The sequence below is a fragment of the Capra hircus genome, chromosome 6 (genome assembly GCF_001704415.2).
Source record: "Capra hircus breed San Clemente chromosome 6, ASM170441v1, whole genome shotgun sequence".
Classification (NCBI taxonomy): domain Eukaryota; kingdom Metazoa; phylum Chordata; class Mammalia; order Artiodactyla; family Bovidae; genus Capra; species Capra hircus.
The window spans coordinates 1,382,894-1,402,390 of NC_030813.1; the positions used below are offsets into that span (position 1 = coordinate 1,382,894).

General features: G+C 40.2%; 1 pseudogene; it reads right to left on the reverse strand.

The window, feature by feature from the left end:
- LOC102175391 lies at nt 1,427-3,562 on the reverse strand (annotated as a pseudogene).

A 19,497-nucleotide genomic window follows, 5' to 3' on the forward strand; every position in this document is an offset into this window, starting at 1 on the left:
GTTGGACAGGGTCTAACCTAGGACTGATGGGCAAAAAGTTTGCAAATAAGAAACCAAGGTGTCTTTTCTCTGAAGGTACCAATATTGCCCATAAGGACACCATTTGTTGAGCTGACAGTACCAAGGTGCACATAAAAGTAGGCAAATAAAGCTGTTGTGTTGCAAGAGAAGCGAGAACCTTGTTAAATTGTTCTCCATTATCATTCATTCTCACAAGGAATTGCTAAAAAATAAAAAGAACCAACTCCCCCCTACCCAACATTGGTCTAGGCCACATTATAAACCCAAACTTTAGTGTGGGATTTCAATGCAGAGATGGAAACTTTTTGAAAAAGCACACCCCCAATACCAATCAAGGTTGTAAAAAAGGTTTCCATCTTAACCACACGCACCACTTAAGATTGATAATTCTAAAGTTTTCTGAGGTGCAAAAGGGGTCAAAGCAGCAGGAGCAGGAATGGCTGGAGGGAAGGAGTGAGACTCAAGACATGAAGGAGCCAGGAATCGCTTAAGAAAAGCAGTAGTGATTCCTCACTGGACAGCTCCTGGAGGGCTCTAGCGGATGCCTAGGAGATCAAGAGCGTGACCAAAGTCCAAGTCGTCTGTGGAAAGGTAACAGGAAAGACTAGCACGAGGAACCTAAGATGATGACAAGAGTGTGAATTTTTAAAACTTCAAGAGTTAAACAGAATGTGGATTTATCTAAACTTTCAGAAGGGATAGTGTTTAAGGAAGTGTGAAACCAGGACACATAAAAGATTTGGGAATTCCCATGAACCCTAAGTGCTTCCTGCTTACTGGAGTTCATATACCATTTTCTCTATTACTGGTGCAAAATAATTCACCAAAACCCGAAGCTTCTTTTTCAAACCATGATTTCCCCATTTATTTTGTCACCAAACAGTCCTATTCTTCAGTGGCCTGTAGACTCACTTCCACCTACCCCCCGGGGGGTATAAATGAAGGAACTCCGGTAGGCTGGCCCCAGTAACTCAGAACTAAGTGAGCCGAGGGGCTGGCAGCCTCCTGGAGACTAAAACATCGGAAACTAAACCTACCTTGCCAAGAATGGAGAATTTATTCAGGTAATATTTGAGAATTTATGTATGCCACAACAGGATAATAAGAATTAAAGGTAGGAACCTCACTCTTCCTTAAACCTGTCTACTGCCCAATTAGATTTCAGACAGTGCATCACCGTCACTGCATTTTGCTAAACGGAGGCCCCTAGGCACTAATCACACAGGCAATTGCATGTGTCATAAAAACACACCACAACTTTTCCATTAAAAGCTGTACGTCTTTTTCTCTGGCTACACTGGTGATTCTCCTGTTACTTCAATACTTTAAAGGCTGCAGCGGCAAGCAAAAGAATTTCATTTCATTTAGTGTTTTGTTTTGTTTTGTTTTTAAGTTAAGAAAGGTCTCCAGGAGATGGTGAGTTTTATTTTATCTTGTCTGGATAGAGGTTTGATTTGCTCTCGAATGTTCCAGGGTGGAGAGAGACTAGGAGAAACCACAGAATGCAGAGGTCTATTCCGTGTAATCTCCCTCATTTTCATCTTCACCGTCAATGTCGAGAGTAGCATATTTGCTTGCAGAACTGAACTTCGAGGCTGGATTTTCTTCACCTGTCTTTGGCTCAGGTGCAGATCTGGAGTCGTGATCCTTTTTGCCATCTTTCCTGTCTGCTTCCTTCCAGTGGTCTTTCTTCCCTCCGTTTCCCGGACCACGGCTGGAGTTCCCACTTTGGCCTTTTGCGGCACTCACCCCATCTACTTTATTTTCATCTTTCCTTGCTGATCCTTCCTCAGATGGTTGAGCTGGAACTACTTTCCCTGCACCGCTTGTAGGGGACAGCTGCTCTGTGTCTGAGGGAGGGTTAGAACTTCGCTTCACCCAAGCATTCTACTTTGGTGGAGGGGCTGGCATTACCTTTAGAGGCTGTTCAGGTTTTGGAGGCTTAGAAGTTGGAGACTGACAGTCTTCCTCTTTATTGGGGGTTTCATTTTCTAGAGACTTCTCACTCTCTCTTCTTCATGCATTTCTGCCAGATGTGGCTGAGGTCCCAGTCTGTGATGGCTCACTTCCTGTCCTCGATCGTTCCCGGTCCTGAGTTGCTTCACTTGGCCAGCTTCGGTGTCTCTCCCGAGGCCGTCGTTCTAGTTTTGGCTCATCCAGCTGGCGCTGCAGTTTCTCCTGTTCCTTCTGTAACCGCTCTTCTACTTCTCGTTCTCTAGCAGCTGTGTCAACAGACTTTGCCCCTCCAAAGATAGAGGCTACACGACTGGATTGGGAAGTGCTAGCATAGGAATCATCTTCCTTAGGAGTACTCCGAGGCTTTAGGTTCAGTTCGGGTCTTTGGGGGAGGACCTCTATCATCCCGCCTATAATCATCCTGAGAGTAATCATCTCTGGAACTCCAGGACCGGCCATCTCGTCTGTAGTATCTGTCTTCATAGCGGCCCTCACCTCCTCTGTAGTCGTCATCCCTACGGTACCCGCTACCGAACGCTCTTCTGCCACTGCCTATCCTGGAATCGTAGCCTCTGTCATAGTTTCTGCCACCTCAGTCATCAAAACGATCTCGGCCCCCGTATCGATCCATGTCCAGGTGTAGGCCATTACAGTAACTCCCGATACCCATCAGGATATCCGTCTGAATGGTAACAATCTCGATACTTGTCTCCAAAGCTATCATCACCGCTTCTAGGCAGGTAATCATCAAAGCTGTCTGCAGCAGGACAGGCCCTCCAGTCTGTATTTGTTTTGTCAGAATCACGATTTCTATCTATCTCGGCCAAAAGAATGATCATCCCTGTCTTTATCCTGCGCTTGATCAGCAACGTCCACTCGAATTCTGTTACCTAGAGACTCTTCGTTAAAGCTCAAGGCACTGTGCAAGGAATCCAGGTCCTCAAACTCAGCATAACCAAAACCTTTTAACGTCTCAGGATTGCTGGGCTCACACGGTAAATGCACCACACTGATATTTAATCCTCTAAAGAATTCCTTAATGGAGTCTTCTGTCACACCATAGGGCAGGTTCCCTAGAAAAGCAGTGTAGGGTGGAGATTTGGGAAGACTGCTCTGGTCGATATTGGGTTCCCGAGCGGCCTGTGGAGCAGTGGGCAGGATGGAAGGGTCAATTGGAGGTGCCCCGCACTCCACGCCAGTACTTTTGCCTGGAAAATCCCAGTGACGGGGGAGCCTGGTGGGCTGCCGTCTATGAGGTCACACAGAGTCAGACACGACTGAAGCGACTTGGCAGATACACATCATCATCATTACTATGCCAAGTGATTGAAACATCCCCTTCCAGATCGTCTGTTTCATCAACCCAGCTGACTGGTTTCGGGAAATAGGTGCTGCCTCCACCAATCCCTCCACCCTCAGCCAGAAAGTCTGTTAGGGAGATAGTCTTCCCCTTCTTATTCTTCTTTTTCACTGAGGCCGCCACGTTGGGAGAGGGAGAGAAAAGGCAAAGGCTGCTCTTCACTTTAAATCTCAAACTTTTGTATCCATTCACATCTTGTTCTCCAAAGTAGAATTCCTTAACCATTTGTGTACTATTTTTATATATGAATTATTCCTTGTAGCAATGTTTTCAGGGACAAGATTATTCTGATATTTCAGGAATTCTAAAATTTTAGTACTAGTTTGAAACGAAGCTTCATTATTATCTCATAAATCAATACACTAAGCAGTAAAAGAAAATGCACATTTAAACTCATTACCAAGAGTAAGAATAGTAGCTTGTATTATTTTTTTTTCCTGCATAAGAATTACTCTCAAATCTAGCAACTCAGAACAACCTAGGAGGGTCTATTAATGACTTGGTGGTTCTAGCTAAGAGCCTCCTAATGCAATTTTAGTCAAGATGTAGCTTTGGAAAATAGATGACGTAAAAATACATTTCTCCAAAGAAAACATAGAGATGGCAGGTAGGCACATGAAAAAATTCTCAGCATCAAATAGATAAATGAAGAGCAAAACTACAGAGAGGTACCACCTCATACTGGTCAGAATGGCCATCATTAAAAAGTGTACAAATAGCAAATGCTGGAGAGATTATGGAGAGAAAAAGCCTTCTATTGTTGGTGGGCATGTAAATTGGTACAACCACTATGGAGGATAGTGTAGAGGTTCTTCAAAAGAACTAAAAATAGAGTTGCCATATGATCCTGCAATCACATCCTTGGACATATATCCAGAGAAAGCTGTAATTCAAAATGATAGCTGCAGCCCTATGTTCACTGCAGCACTATTCGCAATAGCCAGAACTTATAAACAACCTAAATATCCATCAACAGAGGAATGGATAAATAAGATATGGCACATATATACAGTGGAATATTATTCAGCCGTAAAAAAGAATGAAATGCTATTTGTAGTAATGTGAATGCAGCTAGAGATTATCATGCTAAGTCAAAGTAAGTCAGAAATAGAAAGACAAATAACATTCTTGCTTATTTGCTCAGTCTCTTCAGTCATGCCTGACTCTTTGTGACCTCATGGACTGTAACCCACCAAGCTCCTCTGTCATTGGGATTCTTCAAGCAAGAATACTGGAGTGGGTTGCCATGACTCCTCCAATGGATCTTCCCAATGCAGGGATCAGACCCACATCTCCTTTGTCTCCTGCATTGCAGGTGGGTTCTTTACCCTATGAGCCACCTCAGAAGCCCATCAAATACCATAGGCATCCCTTACATGTGGAATCTAAAATATGTGTGACATCTAAAATAAGGCACAAATCAACAGACTGGTTCCAAATAGAGAAAGGAGTATAGTGTCAAGGCTGTATGTTGTCACCCTGATCATTTAACTTATATCCAGAGTACATCATGAGAAATGCTGGGCTGGATGAAGCACAAGCTGGAATTAAGATTGCTGGGAGAAATATCAATAAGCTCAGATATGCAGATGATACCACCCTTATGGCAGAAAGTGAAGAACTAAAGAGCCTCTTGATGAAAGTGAAAGAGGAGAGTGAAAAATTTGGCTTAAAGCTCAACATTCAGAAAACTTAGATCATGGCATCTGGTCCCATCACTTTATGGCAAATAGACTGGGAAACAGTGGAAACAGTAAGAGACTTTATTTTCTTGGGCTCCAAAATCACTGCAGATGGTGATTGCAGCCATGAAATTAAAAGACGCTTACCCCTTGGAAGAAAAGTTATGACCAACCTAGATAGAATATTCAAAAGCAGAGATATTACTTTACCAACAAAAGTCCATCTAGTCAAAGCTATGGTTTTTCCAGTAGTCATGTATGGATGTGAGAGTTGGACTATAAAGAAAGCTGGGTGTTGAAGAATTAACACTTTTGAACTGTGGTGTTGGAGAAGACTCTTGAGAGTCCCATGGACTGCAAGGAGATTCAACCAGTCCATTCTAAAGGAGACCAGTCCTGGGTATTCATTGAAAGGACTGATATTGAATCTGAAACTCCACTACTTTGGCCATGTGATGCGAAGGGCTGACTCATTTGAAAAGACCCTGATGCTGGGAAAAATTGAGGGCAGGAGGAGAAGGGGACGATAGAGGATGAGATGGTTGGATAGCATCACTGACTCAGTGAACATGAGTTTGGGTAAACTCCGGGAGTTGGTGAAGGACAGGAAGGCCTGGAGTGCTGCAGTCCATGGGGTTGCAAAGGGGCGGACATGACTGAGAGACTGAACTGAATGAAAGAAATAGAAACAGACTCAAAGATATAGATAACAGTCTTGTTGTCGCCAAGTGGTGGGTACAGTGGTAGAGGGATGGATTGGGAGTTTGGGATTAACAGTAGCAAATTATTGTCTATAGAACTGATAAAGAACAAAGTCTTACTGTATAGCACAGGGAACTATACTCAATGTCCTGTGATAAACCATAGTAGAAAATATGAAAAAGAATCCATATATGTGTATAGCTGAATCACTTTGCTTTCCATTATAAATTAACATCATATTGTAAATCAATTATACCTCAATAAAATAACTTTTAAAAATGTCACTCTGGGTTACAACTAGATGAAAGTTGAACTAGGGATAGAAGTTCCACTTTCAAGAAACACCACTCACATGACTTGGCTTAAGGCTCAGTTGCTTATTTAGTGTTAGCATCTGACCTCAGTTTCTTGTCATGTGGGCCATTTCATATGGCTGCTCAGAACATGACAGTCAACTTTCCCTGGAGTGACTGACCCAAAGAGAGAAAGCACCAAGGAAACCACAGAGGCACAAAGATGACTTTTATGACCCAGTCTCAGCAGTTTCACACTAGCACACACATCCTGTTCATCAGTGGATGCAATACTCTAATTATAGCACAAGCTATCTGGGAGGCAAGCAATAAGGGAGAAATATAAAAGAATTTTGGACATTTTAAAACTACTACATGGCAGTACAATAGCTTCCATTTAATGACTGCTTATTCTAAATAAGACTATTCTCTACAAGTACAAAGCTGGCTCTATGCCACTTTACTTTCTTATTCCTTCACATTTGCCTGATTCCCACAAAAGCCCCTGCCATAGCACATCCTCACAAAGCTGTGCTATCCATCTCTCCTTTGCTTCCTCTTACTGTCTTAGTTTAACGGCCAACTTTTCTGTCTACTGATTTCACTACGGGATTTCTTTCATGAAATTACTCTGTTCTCTTCTCCTTTATTGAGAATGGGATTCAGTCTGCTGAGCCCAGAAAGATCTGTTTGCTTCCCTAGACCAAAAAAATCAATAGGTTTACAGCCACTTGTTCATGTGAACTGAAGTGAAGTGAAGTTGCTCAGTCGTGTTCGACTCTTTGCAACCCCATGGACTGTAGCCTACCAGGCTCCTCTGTCCATGGTATTTTCCACGCAAGAGTACTGGAGTGGGTTGCCATTTCCTTCTCCAGGAGATCTTCCTGACCCAGGGATTGAACCCAGGTCCCCTGCATTGTATGCAGATGCTTTACCATCTGAGCCACCAAAGAAGTCCACATGAGCTAAAAAACATTTCAAGCAATCCATAACAAAGGATGAGAAAATAAAACTGTATTATTTACTATGCAGTATCTGAAAGCAAGAGAATTGTGGAGGGCCATGAATTTTCCCAGATGTTTTGCAAACATCTAACTATAAAAACATGTCTACAGATAAATGCCCTTAAAACATCCACTTTAGGATTGAGGATACTAAGGCATACAGAGATGAAGTTACTTGTCCAAGGTTACATTTCTAGGAAACAATGAGGGGGACTGAGTCCAGGAATTGTTGAGTTACCTATGTTGTCAAGTTACAATGCTGTATCATCCCTTGACTATATCACAGTGCTTCCACCATGTATGACACCATCTTTACCAGCCATCCTGGGTCTATCATTCATCACAACATCATAAGGTGTTTATCTTTTTGTCAAGCCTTTGGCAAAAGGAAAGCACCCTGAAATTGCCTGAGTATACAGGTATAGATGGATTTCATTAGCAACCTTGGGTGGGAACACCAGGAAAGAGTGGAATCTACCCAGATTCAATAATAAAGAACAATATTGCTTAGGAACCTGAAATGTTAAGTCCATGAATTGGACCTGGTCCAACTGGAAGTGGTAAATTGGAAATTGGAAGTGGTAAATTGAAAGTGGTCAAATGGGAGAGAGCAAGAGTGAACATCAACATTTTAGGAATCAATGAAATAAAATGGAATAGAATGGGTGAATTTAACTCAGAGGACCATTATATCTACTACTGTTGGCAAAAATCCTTTAGAAGATACAGAGTAGCCCTCATAGTCAACGAAATAGTCTAAAATGCAGTACTTGGGTGCAATCTTAAAAATGATAGGATGATATCTGTTCATTTCCAAGGCAAACCATACAATATCACACTAATCCAGAGCTATGCCCCAACCAGTAATGATAAAGAAGTTGAAACTGAAGAGTTCTATGAAGACCTATAAGACCTTCTAGAACTAACAATCCACCCCCCCCAAAAAAAAGTTGTCCTTTTCATCACAGTAGATGGGAATGCAAAAGTAGTAAGTCAAGAGATACCTGAAGCAACAGGTAAATTTGGCCTTGGGGAACAAAATGAAGCAGAGCAAAGACTAACAGAGTTTTGCCAAGAGAATGCACTGGTCATAGCAAACACTGTCTCCCAACAACACAAGAGAAGACTCTACACATGGACATCACCAGATAGTCAATACAAAATCAAATTGATTATATTCTTTGCAGCCAAAGATGGAGAAGCTCTATACAGTCAGCAAAAATAAGATCTGGAGCTCACTTTGGCTCAGATCATGAAAGGAAAAACCATTAAACCATTCAGGTATGATTAAATCAAGTCACTTATGATTATGCAATAGAAGTGACAAATAGATCCAAAAGATTAAATCTGATAGACAGATTACCTGAAGAACTATGGATGGAGGTTTATGACATTATACATGAGTCAGTGATCAAGGCCATCCAGAAGAAAAGGAAATGAAAAGAAAATGGTTGTCTGGGGAGGCCTTGCAAATAGCTGAGGAAAGAAGAGAAGATAAAGGCAATGAATAAAAGGAAAGATATACCTATCTGAATACAAAGTTCCAAAGAATAGAATGGAAAGATAAGAAAGCTGTCTTCAGTGATCAATGCAGGAAATAGAGGAAAAGAATAGAATGGGAAAGGCTAGAGATATTTTCAAGAAATTTAGAGATACCAAGGGAACATTTCATGCAAAGATGGGCACAATAAAGGAGAGAAACAACATAGACCTAACAGAAGCAGAAGATATTAAAAAGAGATGGCAAGAATACACAGAAGAACTGTACAAAAAAGATCTTCATGACCCAGATAACCACAGTGTGATCAATCACCTAGAGCCAAACATCCTACGTGAAGTCAAGTTGTGAATGTGAAGTCAAGGTGACCTTAGGAAGCATCACTATGAACAAAGTAAGTGGAGGTGACAGAATTTCAGGTGAGCTATTTCAGATCCTAAAAGATGATGCTATGAAAGTGCTGCATTCAATATGCCAGCAAATTTGGAAAACTCAGCAGTGGCCACAGTACTGGAAACAATCAGTTTTCATTCCCATTGCAAAGAAAAGCAGTGCCAAAAAATGTTCAGACTACAACACTTCCAGATGTTCAATCTGGATTTATAAAATGCAGAGGAACCAAATTGGCATTATCCTTTGGATCATAGAAAAAGCAAGAGTCCCAGAAAAATATCTACTTCTGCTTTACTGATTATGTCAAAGACTTTGACTGTGTTCAGTTCAGTCGCTCAATCGTGTCCTACTCTTTGTGACCCCATGAATCGCAGCATGCCAGGCCTCCCTGTCCATCACCAACTCCCAGAGTTCACTCAAACTCATGTCCATCAAGTTGGTGATGCCATCCAGCCATCTCACCCTCTGTGATCTCCTTCTGCTCCCAATCCCTCCCAGCATCAGGGTCTTTTCCAATGAGTCAACTCTTCACAGTAGGTGGCCAAAGTATTGGAGTTTCAGCTTTAGCATCAGTCTTTACAATGAACACCCAGGACTGATCTCCTTTAGGGTGGACTGGTTGGATCTCCTTGCAGTCCAAGGGACTCTCAAGAGTCTTCTCCAACACCACAGTTTAAAAACTGTGTGGATCACAACAAACTGTGGAAAATTCTTAAAGAGATGGGGATAACAGACCACCTTACTTGCCTCTTGAGAAATGTGTATGCAGGTCAAAAGCAACATTTAGAACTGGAGATGAAACAACAGACTGTTTCCAATTAGGGAAATGAGTTCATCAAAGTTGTATACTGTCATCCTGCTTACTTAACTTATATGCAGAGTGTACCATGTGAAATGTCAGGTTCAATGAAGCACAAACTGAAATTAAGATTGTTGGGAGAAATATCAATAAGCTCAGATACATAGATGACACCACCCTTATGGCAGAAAGCAAAGAAGAACTAAAAAGCCTCTTAATGAAAGTGAAAGAGGAGAGTGTTAAAATTGGCTTAAAACTCAACATTCAAAAAAAAAACAAAAAAAAACTAGTCATGGCCCATCACTTCATGGCAAACAGATGGGGAAACAATGGAAACTGTGAGAGCCTAAGTTTTGGGGCTCCAAAATCACTGCAGATGATGATTGCAGCCATGAAATTAAAAGCCACTTGATCCTTTGAAGAAAAGCTATGATCAACCTAGACAGCTTATTAAAAAGCAGAGACATTACTTTGCCAACAAAGGTCCATCCAGTCAAAGCTATGGTTTTTCCAGTAGGCATGAATTGATGTGAGAGTTGGACTATAAAGAATGCTGAATGATGAAGAACTGATGCTTTTGAACTGTGGTGTTGGGGAAGACTCTTGAGAGTCACTTGGACTTCAAGGAGATCAAACCAGTCAATCCTAAAGGAAATAACTCCTGAGTGTTCATTGGAAGGACTGATGCTGAAGCTGAAACTCCAATATTTTTGCCACTTGATGCGAAGAATTGATACCTTGGAAAAGACCTTGATGCTGGGAAAAACTGATGGCAGGAGAAGGGGACAAATGACAGGATGAGATGGTTGTGTGGCATCACCGACTCGATGGACATGAATTTGAGCCGGCTTCAAGAGTTGGTGATGGACAGGGAAGCCTGGCATTCTGCAGTCCATGGGGTCACATAGAGTCGAACAGGACTGAGCTACTAAACTCAACTGACCCAAGCTGCAAGAGTGCTGCTCCTGTCCTCTTTTTCCATTGAGCAACTAACAGACAGACAGATATATATATGTCTGTTAGTTGCTTAATCCAACTTTTTGTGACCCCATGGACTGTAGCCCACCAGGTTCCTCGGTCCATGGAATTCTTTAAGCAAGTATACTAGAGTGGGTTGCCATTTCCTTCTCAAGGGGATTTTCCTGACCCAGGGATTGAACCCAGGTCTACTGCATTGTAGGCAGATTCTTTATCATTTGAACCGTCTGGGAACCCCATTATATATATACCCTTAAATTTTGACAATGTAATCATCATACATTGTTTGCAATGTAAACCCCATTATATATATACCCTTAAATTTTGACAATGTAATTCTGAAGTAGCATAAAGCCTCTGGCTTGTTTTAATATATCCATCAGCATTGCTTCCTTTATCCTTAGTATAGTTCATATAAAAAAGTATTCTTGTCATATCAGCAAACACCGTTCTTGGAAATTCTTTAACATTCTGTTATCCTTGACAGTAGTTTTTGGGGTCACTGTTAGCAACTTTGTTATTCAATTTTCCTTGTTTCCTGTGTTTAAGATACTGATAAAAATTGGATTGGGGAGGGTATTTTTCCCAATCTCTATTTTCAATGATTCTTACTTTCAGTTTCTCTGTTGATTTCCTGGGGGAAATACTGTTGTAGTAAAATCTGTATTAAATCTTTTCATTGATATACTTCTTTGACTTTTTGCTATATTTTCTATCAGCCACCTATGGGTGAAAACTTTTAGCTAAAAAGTAGATTAATGTCAGAGAGATGGGAGTGGGATCTTGGAAGGAGAAAGACATAGACATATAGAGTGTAATCATCTGATATGGTTCATGGCTTTGTGAAATGTGTTGTTTGCATTCTCTAAATATTAAGCATAAAGTTCTATATATTATGTTCTATTATCCAAGGTTCTATTATATGCATCTACTAAGACATACATAGGTCCATTACATATATATATACACACACATATATTTATACAGATGTACATGTATATGCACATATGTAGACACATACATGAACATCTGTGCATATTTATATGTAATTGCTGCTTTCATCACCATTTGTATATGTATATGTGTGTACATGTATAAATATATAAATATGAATGTATATATGTGATATATGTATACATACATACACATACATGTATATGAATATGATGCACCTATTTATATCTTACTAGACATATTTACAATGTCTTCTTCTATTTTCTATTTTCTCCCACATTTCATTTGTATTTTTGTACTGAATTCTGTGAGAATCTTTTGAGTCAACCTTTCATCTCAGATGTGATTTTCAGTTGATTTAGTTTACCCTCAACTGTAGTTTGGTTCTTTTGTTTTCCATATTTTTATTTTTGGAAACAGCTCCCTGCAACACATAACAGCTCTGATAGTTTATTTTTTTTCTCCATAACTATCTTAACTCTTGATTTATGAAGGTGATAGCCTTTTGAATATCTCTGAGGGTATAGATTACATTTATTTAAATTTTTCTGTTTCTTTTACTAATGATGATTTTTAGAGGTTAGCCTGTCTGCAAAATTTGACTTCTCTTGCTCTATTTTTTTTAATTTAATGATCTTATTTTTCTTAATACAAATATCTTATAGAAATGTTACAATGTTGCACGTGCACAGAAAGATGATTCAGTTATACATATACACATATATTATACATATACACATATATTATTTTTGAAATTATTTCCATTATAGCTTCTTATAAGATATTGACTATATTTCCTAGTGCTGTGTGGTAAAACTTTGTTTTTTGTTGTATGCCTATTTTTTTTTTAATCGAAATCTAGCATTCTATTCACACTAAGTCAAACAAGTGGAGTCAGAATGTCATAAAATTTTCAGTTAAGCAAACATTCATAAGTTTTCTAATATGTATATTATGCATATTATAAATACATATGTGTATATATAAAAGCTTTTCTACCACACTTGATAAAGATTTGAGAAAGAAAATCAAAAGAAAAATAAAAGAGAGATGGAAAAATTGAAAAACTAAATGAAATGGGAGCACTGAATATGAAATAGAAAAAGTGAAACAAACTAGATAAAAGTAAAGATCATCATATAGTCCAGTTGTTCTTAAACATGACTGCTCATTAGAAACATATCTGGAGCTCTGGAGAAAAAAAAAAATAAAAGCAATACCTGGGTATTTGTGTTTTTCAAAAAATTTAAAGATAATTCTAATAAGCATCAGGGTTTTAAAAAGTCATACAGGTTTTTCTATTAAATCCTAGTTTTGGTGATATAGAGTTCTAGTACTTTTTTGTTGACCGATCTGACATAATGGTATTAAGTGAATAACATTTACATAATCACAATAGTAAAAGATGATTATCAGTTTTCACAATCAATAGCCCGACCATAAAAAAAAAAGAGAGAGAAAGAGAGAATTACAATTTCAAGCCATAATAAGAACATGATTATCTTAACAATATGAAATAATTATGTACAGTTTGAGGGGTCAAGCAGAGTGCTTGGATAAGTGCTAGTTGTTATTGTTAAGATGCCCAGTCATTTCTGACTCTTAGCAACCCTATGGACTGCAGCATGCCGGGCCTCCCTCTCCATCACCATCTCCCAAAATATGGCAAAGTTCATGTCCGTTGCATCGGAGATGCCATCCAGCCATCTCATCCTCTATACTCTCTTCTCCTTCTGCCCTCAATCTTTCCCAGCCTGAGGAAGTTTTCCAATGAGTTTGTTGTTCACATCTGATGACCAAAATATTGGAGCTTCAGCTTCAGCATCAGTCATTCCAATGAGTATTCAGGGTTAATTTCCTTTAAGATTGACTGATTTGAACTCTTTGCTGTCCAGGGAACTCTCAGGAGTCTTCTCAAACACTGCAGTTTGAAGGTATCAATTCTTTGGCATTTTGCCTTCTTTATGGTCCAGTTCTCACAACCTTATGTGACCACTGGGAACACCATAGCTGTGACTCTAAGGACCTTTGTCGGCAGAGTAATGTCTCTGCTTTTCAGCAAACTGTCTAGTTTGTCATAGCTTTCCTGCCAAGAAGCAATCATCTTCTGATTTCATGGTAGCAATCACCAGCCGCAGTGATTTTAGAGCTGGAGAGGGGGAAATCTGACACTACTTTCACCTTTCACCCTTCCTATTTTACATAAAGTAACGGAGTCAGATGCCATGATCTTAGTTTCTTTAATATTTAGTTTTAAGCTGACTTTTTCTCTCTCCTCCTTCACCCTCATCAAGAGGCTCATTAGTTTGTCTTCATTTCTTGCCATGAGAGTGTTATCATGCTCATATCTGAGGTTGTCGATGTTTCCCCAGGCTATCTTGATTCCAGTTTGTAACTCATTCAGCCCTGTATTTCTCTTAATGTGTTCAGGGTACAGGTTAGATAAACAGGGTAATAACAGACAACCCTGTTGTAATCCTTTCTCAATCCTAACTGTTCTAACTATTGCTTCTTGACCCACAGACAGGTTTCTCAGGAGACAGGTAATATGGTCTGGTATTCTCATCACTTTAAGAGCTTTCAACTGTTTGTTATAATCCACACAGTTAAAGGCTTTAGTGTTCAGTTCAATTCAGTCACTCAGTCGTGTCCTACTCTTTGCAACCCCATGAATTGCAGCAAGCCAGGCCTCCCTGTCCATCACAATCTCCTGGAGTTCACTCAACTCATGCCCATCGAGTCAGTGATGCCATCTAGCCATCTCATCCTTGGTCGTCCCCTTCTCCTCCTGCCCCCAATCCCTCCCAGCATCAGAGTCTTTTCCAATGAGTCAACTCTTCGCATGAGGTGGCCAAAGGACTGGAGCTTCAGCTTTAGCATCATTCCTTCCAAAGAAATCCCAGGGTTGATCTCCTTCAGAATGGACCGTTTGGATCTCCTTGCAGTCCAAGGGACTCTCAAGAGTCTTGTCCAACACCACAGTTCAAAAGCATCAATTCTTCAGCGCTCAGCCTTCTTCACAGTCTAACTCTCACATCCATACATGACTACTGGAAAAACCATAGCCTCGACTAGACAGACCTTAGTCGGCAAAGTAATGTCTCTGCTTTTGAATATGCTATCTAGGTTGGTCATAACTTTCCTTCCAAGGAGTAAGCATCTTGTAATTTCATGGCTGCAATCACCATCTGCAGTGATTTTGGAGCCCAAAAAAATAAAGTGTGCCACTGTTTCTACTGTTTCCCCATCTATTTCCCATGAAGTAATGGGACCAGATGCCATGATTTTCGTTTTCTGAATGTTGAGCTTTAAGCCAACTTTTTCACTCTCCTCTTTCACTTTCATCAAGAGGCTTTTTAGTTCCTCTTCACTTTCTGCCATAACGGTGGTGTCATCTGCATATGTGAGGTTATTGATATTTCTCCCAGCAATCTTGATTCCAGCTTGTGTTTCTTCCAATCCAGCATTTCTCATGATGTACTCTGCATAAAAGTTAAATAAGCAGGGTGACTATATACAGCCTTGATGTACTCCTTTTCCTATTTGGAACCAGTCTGTTGTTCCATGTCCAGTTCTAACTGTTGCTTCCTGACCTGCATACAAGTTTCTCAAGAGGCAGGTTAAATGGTCTCTTACTCCCATCTCTTTCAGAATTTTCCACAGTTTATTGTGATCCACATAGTCAAAGGCTTTGGCATAGTCAAGAAAGCAGAAATAGATGTATTTCTGGAACTCTCTTGCTTTTTCCATGGTCCAGCAGATGTTGGCAATTTGATCTCTGGTTCCTCTGCCTTTTCGAAAACCAGCTTGACCATCAGGGAGTTCACGGTTCACATATTGCTGAAGCCTGGCTTGGAGAATTTTGAGCATTACTTTACTAGCATGTGAGATGAGTGCAATTGTGTGGTAGTTTGAGCATTCTTTGGCATTGCCTTTCTTTGGGATTGCAATGAAAACTGACCTTTTCCAGTCCTGTGGCCACTGCTGAGTTTTCCAAATTTGCTGGCATATTGAGTGCAGCACTTTCACAGCATCATCTTTCAGGATTTGAAACAGCTCAACTGGAATTCCATCACCTCCACTAGATTTGTTCACAGTGATGCTTTCTAAGGCCCACTTGACTTCACAGTCCAAGATGTCTGGCTCTAGATTAATGATCACATCATCATGATTATGTGGGTCATGAAGATCTTTTTTGTACAGTTCTTCCGTGTATTTTTGCCACATCTTCTTAATATCTTCTGCTTCTGTTAGGTCCAGACCATTTCTGTCATTTATCAAGCCCATCTTTGCATGAAATGTTCCCTTGGTATCTCTAAAGGCTTTAGTGTAGTCAATGAAAAAATGGTAGATGTTTTTCTGGAATTCCCTTGCTTTCTCTCTGATCAAGCAAATGATGTAAATGCGACCCCCAGTTCCTTTGCCTTTTCTAAAGCCAGCTTCAATGTCTGGAAGTTCTTGGTTCATGTAATGCTGAAGCCTAGCATGCAAGATTTTAAACATGACCTTACTAGCATGGAAGATGAGAGCATTTGTCTGATTGTCTGACATTCTTTAATACATTATTCTTCTTGGAACATTCTTGGAAATTGGGATGAAGTTTGACCTTTTCCAGTCATGTGGCCACCACCAGGTCTTCAGATTTGCTGACATATTGAGTGCAACACTTTGATAGCATCATCATTTAGGGTTTTGAATAGGTCTACCAGAATTACATCACATCCACTAGCCTTATTGACAGCAATGCTTCCCAAGGCCCACTTGACTAATACTCCAAAATGTCTGGCTCTGGCTGACTGACCACACAATCATAGTTGTGCAGTTCATTAAGATCTTTTTGTACAGTTCTTCTGTGTATACTTTCCATCTCTTCTTGCTATCGTCTGTGTCGAGTCTAGTAAGTCTCTCCTGTTTCTGCCCTTTGTTGTGCCCATCTTTGGGTGAAGTGATCCCTTAATATTTCCAATTTCCTTTAGAGATCTCTAGTTTTTCACCTTCTGTTGTTTTCCTCTATTTTTATGCATTGTTCATTAAAGAAGGTCTTCTTGTCTCTCCTTGCTATTCTTTGGAGCTCTGCATTTGGTTGGATGTACCTTTCTCTTTCTCCTTTGCTTTTCACTTCTCTTCTTGCTTCAACTATTTGTAAAGCTTCCTCTGATAACCACTTTGTCTTCTTGCTTTTCTTTTTCTTTGGATTTTTTCTTTTCACTGCCTCTGTACCATATTATGGACCTCTGTCCATAGTTCTTCAGGCACATTGTTTACTAGTTCTAATCCCTTGAAAATATTCATCACTTCCACTGTATATTCATAGGGAATTTGGTTTAAGTTGTGGGCTAGTGGTTTTCCCCACTTTCTTTAGTTTAAGCCTGAATTTTGCTATGAGAAGCTGATGATATGAGTCACAGTCAGCTTCAGGTCTTGTTTGTGCTGACTGTATACAGCTTCTCCATCTTCAGCTACAAGTAATGTAATCAATTTGATTTTGGTATTAACCATTTGGTGGTGTCCATGTGTAAAGTTGTCACTTATGTTGTTGACAAAAGGTGTTTGCTATGGTCAGTGCTTTCTCTTGGCAGAATTCAATTAGCCTTTTCCCTGCTTCATTTTTTACTGTAAGGCCAAACTTGCCTGTTACTCCAGATATCTCTTGGACTTTCTACTTTTGCAACCCAAACCCCAGTGAAGAATAAAACATTTAAAAAAAAAATATTTTGGTGTTAGTTCTAAGAGGTCTTCTAGATTTTCATAGGACTGATCAACTTTAGCTTCTCTGGCTTTGGTGATAGGGGAATGTGTTAGTTGCTCCGTCATACCTGACTCTTTGTGACCCCACAGTCTGTCCCTGGAATTCTCCAGGCAAGTATACTGTAGTGGGTTGCCATTTCCATTCCCTTCTCCAAGGGATCTTCCCAACTCAGGGACTGAACCCAGGTCTCCTGCATTGCAGGCAGAGTCTTTGCCATCCAAGCTACAAGGGAAGCCCATGGTGATAGCAGCATAAACTTGAATTACTGTGATTTGCAGTGGCTTGCCTTGGAAATGAACAGACACCATTCTGTCATTTTTGAAGTTGCACCCAAGTACTGCATTTTGGACTCTTTTGTTGATTATTAGAGCTACTGCATTTCTTCTATTGGATTCTTGTCCATGGTAGTAGATACAATGGCCATCTGAATTAAATTTGCCCATTCCCATCCATTTTAGTTCACTGATTTCTAAGATGTCAGTTATTCTTACCATCTTCTTCTCGACCATGTCCAGTTTACCTGGATTCATGGACCTAAGATTCCAGTTTCCTTTGAACTACTTTTCTTTGTAGCATTGGGTTTTGCTTTCATTCCCAGACACATCCACAAATAAGTGTTATTTCCACTTTGCCCCAGCTCCTTCATCCTTTCAGGGGCTATTAATAGTTATCCTCTGCTCCTCCCTAGTAGCATATTGGACACCTACCAACTAGGGGGACTCCTCTTTAGGTGTTATATCTTTTTGTATTTTTGATAGTTCGTGAGGTTCTCATGGCAAGTATACTGAGGTAGTTTTCCATTTCCTCCTCCAGTAGATCACATTTTGTCAGAACTTTCCACTATGACCTGTCCATCTTGGGTGGCCATATATGGAATGGCTCATAGCTTCACTGAGTTACACAAGCTACTTTTCCACAACGAGGCAGTGATCTGTGAGGGGGACATGGAAGTCCATACATGCAAATTTTTTAATTTGCCCAGCCAGTTTATGCCTTTGTGTTGGTGAATTTTTTCCATTTATATTTAAGATAATTATTGATATGTACACAAGATTGCCGGGAGAAGTATTAATAACCTCAGATATGCAGATGACACCACCCTTATGGCAGAAAGTGAAGAGGAACTAAAAAGCCACTTGATGAAAGTAAAAGAAGAGACTGAAAAAGTTGACTTAAAGCTCAACACTCAGAAAACAAAAATCATGGCATCCAGTCCCATCACTCCATGGGAAATAGATGGAGAAACAGTGGAAACAGCATCAGACTTTATTTTTTTGGGCTCCGAAATCACTGCAGAAGGTGATTGCAGCCATGAAATTAAAAGACGCTTACTCCTTGGAAGGAAAGTTATGACAAACCTAGATAGCATATTCAAAAGCAGAGACATTACTTTGCTGACTAAGGTTCATCTAGTCAAGGCTGTGGTTTTTCCAGTAGTCATGTGTGGATGTGAGAGTTAGACTGTGAAGAAGGCTGAGCACCGAAGAATTGATGCTTTTGAACTGTGAGGTTGGAGAAGACTCTTGAGAGTCCCTTGGACTGCAAGGAGATCCAACCAGTCCATTCTGAAGGAGATCAACCCTGGGATTTCTTTGGAAGGAATGATGCTAAAGCTGAGACTCCAGTACTTTGGCCACCTCATGCGAAGAGTTGACTCATTGTAAAGTACTTTAATGCTGGGAGGGATTGGGGGCAGGAGAAGAAGGGGACGACCGAGGATGAGATGACTGCATGGCATCACTGACTCGATAAGCGTGAGTCTAAGTGAACTCCAGGAGATGGTGATGGACAGGGAGGGCTGGCGTGCTGCGATTCATGGGGTCGCAAAGAGTCGGACACGATTGAGCAACTGAGCTGAACTGAACTGAACTGAATGATCCCATTACCATTTTCTTACTTGTTTTGGGTTTATTTTCTGTAGACATTTTCTTTCTCCTTTGTTTCATGCCTAGAGAAGTTTCTTTAGTATTCATTGTAAATTTTGCTTGGTACTGCTGAATTCTCTTAATTTTTGCTTGTCTGGTAAGCTTTTGATTTCTCCATCAAATCTGAATGGCAGTCTTACTGTGTAGAATATTCTTGGCTGTAGCTTCTTCGCTTTCATCACT